Source organism: Triturus cristatus, chromosome 12 (genome assembly GCF_964204655.1).
Source record: "Triturus cristatus chromosome 12, aTriCri1.1, whole genome shotgun sequence".
NCBI lineage: Eukaryota > Metazoa > Chordata > Amphibia > Caudata > Salamandridae > Triturus > Triturus cristatus.
The window spans coordinates 723,256,828-723,263,934 of NC_140595.1; the positions used below are offsets into that span (position 1 = coordinate 723,256,828).

Sequence of the window (7,107 nt, forward strand, 5' to 3'; positions counted from 1 at the left end):
AGGTACGGAATATCCCGATTGCCGTTAGGGAAGCGGTGCAACAGGAGATCCTCCGACTGGAAGAAGGAGGAATCATTGAGCCCATTGACAGTGCGGAGTGGTTGGCTCCCTTGGTGGTGGCCATGAAACCGTCAGGCAAAGTGCGCCTCTGTGTGGACCTCAGGGAGTTGAACAAGTGCATAGTGGTGGAGAGGTTCCCCTTGCCACGCATTGAGGAGATGTTGGCCCGCACGAAAGGAGTGAAATGGTTCTCCACCATAGACTTGCAATCAGCGTACCATCAAGTAGCACTACATCCGACAAGCAAAAAGTTGACATCGTTCATCACGCCGTTCGGCTGCTACCAATTCTGCCGCATGCCCTTCGGCCTCGCCTCAGCAGCGGCGGTGTTCCAGAAGCTGATGGCCCGTCTATTCAAGGACATTGAGGGAGTGCAATACTTTCAGGACGACATCTTAGTGATGGGGACGGAGCAGGAGGACCACGACAGGAAACTGTCGTCAGTACTGAAGATCCTGGAGGAGAAGGGCCTCACAGCAGAGTGGGAGACGTGCCATTTTGGGATGACGTCTGTCACCTACCTGGGACACGAGATAGGGGCACAAGGAATAACGCCGAAGAGAGGGAACGTAATAGCCATCTGCGAAGCACCACCACCCACGTCCAAGGAGGAAGTACGGTCGTTTCTAGGGATGGCAGAGTACTACAGTAAATTCGTCCACCACTTTGCCACGAAAACCCACCACATGAGGCAGCTCACGAGGGACAAGACGGCGTTCAGATGGACGGAGGAGACGCAAGAAGAGTTCGACACAGTGAAAAAGGAGATTGGCGGAGCGATCCCGCTGCAAGGATTCGATCCCCAGGGGCGGTCGATATTGATGACGGACGCGAGTGAAAAGGGGCTGGGAGCCGTGCTCATGCAGGAAAGACCAGAAGGCGGAACGGAGACGATCAGCTTCGCGTCCCGGACGCTGACAGCATCGGAACAAAAGTTCAGCGTGATAGAGAAAGAGATGCTAGCGGTAGTGTGGGCCATGGCGAAGTACCGTCAGTTCCTGTGGGGGACCAGATTCCAGGTGAAGACAGATCACAAGCCTCTCGTGAAAGTACTGACATCAGATGGCCATGCCAGCGCCACGCCCCGAATAGCGAAAATGACACTGAAACTCCTGGAGTACAGGTACGACGTGGAGTACATCCCGGGCTCCAGGAACAAAATAGCGGACTACCTCAGCAGGGCATCGGCGATGGACTGTGCTTGCAACGTCAGGGAAGACGACGACGAGATGGTGGCTCTGACGGACGATCCGGAAAAGGCCATCAGTAGGCAGGACTGGAAGGATGCATATGAGGTAGATGCCGACATGGAAGAAATCAAGGCGTGCATTGTGCGGGGATGGCCAGACAGGAGGAGACAAGGCCCAAAAATCAGGCAGTTTTACGAAGTCAGAGAAGAGCTGTCGGTTGGCAACGATGGAGTTTTCGTCTACAGGGGTGACAGGGTGGTGCCGCCGGAGAACATCGTACCTACCCTGCTAGCCATACTTCACGAAGGCCACCTGGGAATCGTGAAGACAAAGGCCAGAACAAAACAAACTTACTGGTGGCCGGGAATGGACACGCATGTCGAGAGACACGTGAAGGACTGCGCGCAATGCCAAGGGGCAGACAAGACTCTCAAACCGATGAGACCACCCCTAGGGACATTCACTAACCCCAGCAACCCGTGGGAAGAGGTAGCAGTAGATATCCTGGGACCAATACTGGACGACCAAGGCATCCCCAAATATCTATGTGTACTAGTGGATAAATACTCGAAATGGCCAGAAGTGCACATCAACGAGGTCATGGACACGGACGAGATCCTACGCTTCCTCAAGGCGATGTTCCTTCGGGAAGGCATACCCAGGAGCATTATCAGCGACAATGGCCCCCAATTCACCTCCGACAAGTGGGTCGCGTTTGCGAACAGGAACGGCATAATACTCAAACACACCTCGATTTACCACCCATCCAGCAATGGACAAGTAGAGAGGTTTAACAGGGTGCTGATGGGCTCCATACAAGCGGCCATCACAAGAGGTAAAGACTGGGAAAAGGAGTTGCTCAGCACGATATGGGCATACCGCATCACCCCCACCGGAACGGGGTACAGTCCCTTCCAGATCTTACGGGGACGACAACCCTTTACCAGAGACAATGTGGCATGGCAGGAGAAGACCATCACCAGCAAATGGTCCCCAGCGGTGGTGCAGCACAACCTGCAGAAGGCACAACGTATATACACGGAGCACTACAACCGCCACAAGAAGACAAAAGATACGGCGTTGGAAAAGGGGGAGTGGGTCAGGGTGAAGCTGGCTGTCCTTAAGCGGAAAGGAGAAAGCAAATACTCCCCACCCCTCAGAGTAGAAGAGGTGTATGACCGGGCGGCACTGCTCAGTGACGGTAACGTGTGGTCACACGAGCGCATGGCCAAATGCAACAAGATCTTACAGTGGCCCCGAGAGTGCACGGAAGGGGAAACCCCGGCAGAGGGGGTGATAAAGGACACAGACTCATCCGAAGGAGGCCCCGGAGAGGACAAGGGAGGTGAGCAAGAGAGAGAGAGAGACAACTCAGGGAGAAGACCCTTGGTGGAGACCACGAGAGAAGAAGGCGAGGTAAAAGAGAAAGAGAGTCCGGGCACTCCGAAAGGTACCGACGGAGGCCTGGTCACAGAGGGAAGCCGAGAAGGACATTCCACTCCGGTAAGACACACCCGGGGGGGAAGAGCAGTGGTGAGACCATCCAGGTTCAGAGACTTTGAAATGGACTGACCTCCGGGTCGGGGACTTTGTGTGAGAGGTGTGAAAAGGGGGAGATATGTAGTGTCGCGGTCTAGTGGACGCGCGCACTACGGGATGACGTAGAGGCGCGTAGCGGACGTCGGACGCTACTGCGCATGCGCGAGGCATAGCGGCGCGAACGAGAGACGCGATCGGAGCGTGTTGCCCGGCGCTCTCTCCATAGGTGTTTTACTAAGTGTAATAAAGGTTCTAGTTGCAAGCAGAACGTCTCCAGAGAGTCTGTGGGGGAAGGTACTTACAGCCTGGCATCGTACTACATTACAGACTATGCCATTATAGTTACTTGCACAAAATAATAATTCATCTGAAAACGTTTATTTTTTTCCTCTGCTGGAAAGAATGAATCAGCATGATCTGCCGTACATAGTAGACTAGTACCACAGCGCCCTCTACTGCCCTTCAACTGAAGTATTCAACGAAGAGTTGAGGCGTAAAGGGCGGAGAGGGGTGTTTTTTTTCTGATAATATACAGTAAAGTGACATTACTACTGTTCAGGAGGGTCCAGCACTCACGGTGTTTGTTGCTCAATGGTTCCCAACGGTGGTACGCCTAGCAATTTATGAGAAGAATGAGAATTGTATCCGCATTTATGATTCCATAAAATGTGTGTTTTTAAATATAATCACAATGTTGATTTAGAAAGTAGTCTAAATTACTATGCTTGATTTTATGTGTAAAAATGACTGACCGTGACCCCGACGTGATTTGAACACGCAACCTTCTGATCTGGAGTCAGACGCGCTACCGTTGCGCCACGAGGCCAACTGCTACTCTCATGAAAGATTTTATACAACTGCGGGTACAGCGGACAAGTTGTTGACATGTTGGTTTCTTGTTTTTCTTGCAGTGCTTAACAACAGTATAAGATACAAGAATGTACTTTATGAGCGTGACACCCCAGCAAGTGTTGCCAAAGTAAACATATACAAATAATTAAATAAGTCAGGCTGTCCAGTAAGATTCTTTCTGGCTATACGGCTAATTCACATTCATGCTTTTCGCGCACTCCATCCTTTTTGCGTTGCCCATAAACATGATTTGTTGCTGGTGCTGCTATTTTATGATGTGGCCAAATGTGACATATACTGTGAAAAGACATTTCTTGTATTCCCTGTCAGAAATTGGGTTTTTGGTTGAGGGAGGTGTGCACCCTGTCCAAAGGAACCACAATCTTAGTCAGAATATGATACACACCCTAAATGAACCTGTGCTCACCCTCTGGTAGCTTGGCACAGGGCAGTCAGACTTAATTTAAGATGTACCGTGAAAAGTATTTGTGCAATTGTGGATAAGCCAATGTTACCATGTTTAAAGCAGAGATCGCATGCACTTTAGCACTGGTTAGCAGTGGTAAAGTGCCCGTAGTTCTAAAGTCAGCAACAAGCATTTGCAATGCAATCGGTCTCACCTTTGGGACCTTATATGTATTTAGCTATGCAGCACATTAGCCTGGGTGCTTAAACTTCTACTGCTCTTTAACATGGAGGGAAAGTAAGCACCAAACTGCGGAACACGCCAGGTATGGGAATACATGGAGAGAAATACTGCCTGTCAGCTGGAAATGGTATAGTCCAATGCTCTGTTTTTAATATAAACTCAGGGCCTTCGGCGGTCATATCACTGAAAATACAAGATTTAGAAAAACTGTTATTGTCTGCGGGTGCTCGTGGAAGACAAGTTTCTATAGCCTATAATCTAGGGAATGCTAAAGGTATTATGGTATTTTACTGACCTCTGCTGGTCGTTTTCTATCAAGCGAGTTAAATAGAGGCAGTTACCGGAAAAATTAAAAAGAAAGTCCCAAAGCAGAAAGCAATTCTGGTATTTTGCTGACCTCTACTGGTTGTTTTCTATCAAGATAGAGGCAGTTGAACAGAAACAAGCATTTGCAATGCAATTGGTCTTGCCTTTGGGACATTATAAGTATTTAGTGATGCAGCATATTAATGTACATAACTGCCGCGTAGATCTCCGTGGTTATAAATGTATCACTGTGTAAGCACCCCGTCAAATAATCAGATGCACCCCCTCAAAAATTCTACACCATGCAGGAGTTTGGTTACTTGATATAAAGTAAAATTGTACACCCATGTGAAGAGTAAATAAAGTGTGGAGGTGAACTTTGACACCAAAAAGTTGAGTTTGATAATGAGAAATTCTCTATAACTATAAATATATCGCTATGTAAGCGTGTTTAGAAATGTGATCTGGGCCTAAAGCAAAACTCTTATTGCTTGTAATGCAGCAGTTATATGGCCAGTGTTATCCTATGATGCAGGGTTACGGTTGATTTTAGAATCTTCTAAGGCGTCAACGTCTCCTGTTGTTAACTGGAGCAAGCTCTAAAAGATTTACAAATTGAACAAAGCATATTTATGCAGGGTTATGCAGGGCACCGAACTACAGTCCTGGTGCAAGGATGGAATACAAGGTCACCACTAAAAGTGCTCCCAAGCTAGAATAAAAGGAGTCACCCGATATAATAGGTATATGTAATAACACTTGCAACCTTGTACTTAGGCTGCCACTCAGCAAAGTCTGTGGTTCTTCCACGGTTCCTGGTGATAATGTCCCGGTTAACAATAAGACATCACACCCATTTCATACAAACTCACCAAGGTATTAAGGAAACACTGGAGCATACTAAACACGGGGGCGCTACATCTAGAACAACCACGATTGGCGTTCATATGCTCAAAGAACCTTAAAGACATACTGATTAACACTAGACCAAAACAAAAGGTCATCAACAGACAAGGGACGCTTTGGCAACTACCAACTGTTGTTGGCCATTATCCCTGTGGCATTTGTACGGCCTGTGCCTTCACCTCAATACACAAAACGATTACTTTGAACGAGACGTTCACTTGGGAAAGGAGAACACACACAAATTGTAACACAACGAATTGTATTTATTTACTGACTTGTCCCTGTGGTCTTCACTATGTGGGTATGACCACTCGCCCAATTAAAGTGCGGATCTCAGAACATCGCAGCAATTTTCGCTGCCGTAAAAATAACACCAAAATGCGTATCCACTTCTTGGAAAAAGCCCACTCTCTGGACTCCCTCAAATGGGAGGTCCTGGAAGCTTCACAGAACTCGTCTAAATCCAAGCTATCCACCAAGGAACAAAGATGGATACACCGTTTATCCTCACATGTCAAAGGGTTGAATGATGCTATTCCTTGGAGCTCCATTAAAATCTAATTCTCCAGTTATTCTAAGCTGTCTCATTCCCTTACCTTATTTACCAATATGGACCTGACGATTTGTTCATTGCTGTTAGTCCACCATCACAATAACACTGCGTTTTGATCTCACACGATATAATCCCATTAAGGAACAGAGTTAATTTCATTCATGAGCCTTACAAACATCTTCGTTATAAATTAAAGATTTCTCTTTGAATTACCGGCGAATTTTTACCGCCACTAACCGCTGTTTATTGTTTTTTTAACACCACTAGTACCCTGATTATTAGTTTTGAGTTTTTGCTCACATATATAATAAATATTACCCCTTGCTTCTCACGTACTTGTTACCATTACAAGATGGCCGCTGCCATCTCTTTACATGAGACAAACTACATATCTTGCACGATAAACCACACCCAGTGACACGTGGTTCCTTGAACAGTGAAAAACCAATGAGGGACTCACTCAAACACCTCCCGGACCCGGTGGACAGGGAAGGTCGTCCAGCTAGCATAACGAGATACACCTGTGAGTAAATACTGCGATTTTCGCATCTCTGACTCCCGAACTACTGACTACTTGTAGTTCTTGCCGAAATCGGCGTTTTCGTGATTACATTCAATCGGTCCTTCTAAGTTAGATTAGAGTATGTTTTTACTGTCTTTGAACACTTCCGACAGCTTGAATTTGATCAGCTCGGGTACCCGAGTTTAAACACACACGATGATTCCCCCCTCGGTCTTCCACCTCCACATTATACTTCCATTAGATAGTTATCACTTCTAACATTTACTGCTTGATATTACGAGTGAGACAACTAATTTTATAAACCCCCTTTACATCTCCAAGGACAAAAATGTGTTGATAACATCAGTGTGAAGGGAGTGAGTCAGTGAGTCTCCCTCTACCTCCTTTAGAGAATAAGGTGACACCAACCATTGTTGCTCTTCGAGGTCTACTGTAAACTTGTTTAAGACAGCAACTTTTATAATAAATTATCTGTTTGTTTAGCCTCAATATTATAGGAGCTTTGCGTTATGCATACACCACCGGGTAC

General features: G+C 47.0%; 1 non-coding gene across 1 annotated transcript; it reads right to left on the reverse strand.

Annotated features, from left to right (window-relative positions):
• Positions 1-3,543: 3,543 nt before the first annotated feature.
• TRNAW-CCA (transfer RNA tryptophan (anticodon CCA)) lies at positions 3,544-3,615 on the reverse strand. The gene has a single exon. It is a non-coding gene; the product is annotated as a tRNA-Trp (tRNA).
• Positions 3,616-7,107: the final 3,492 nt, after the last annotated feature.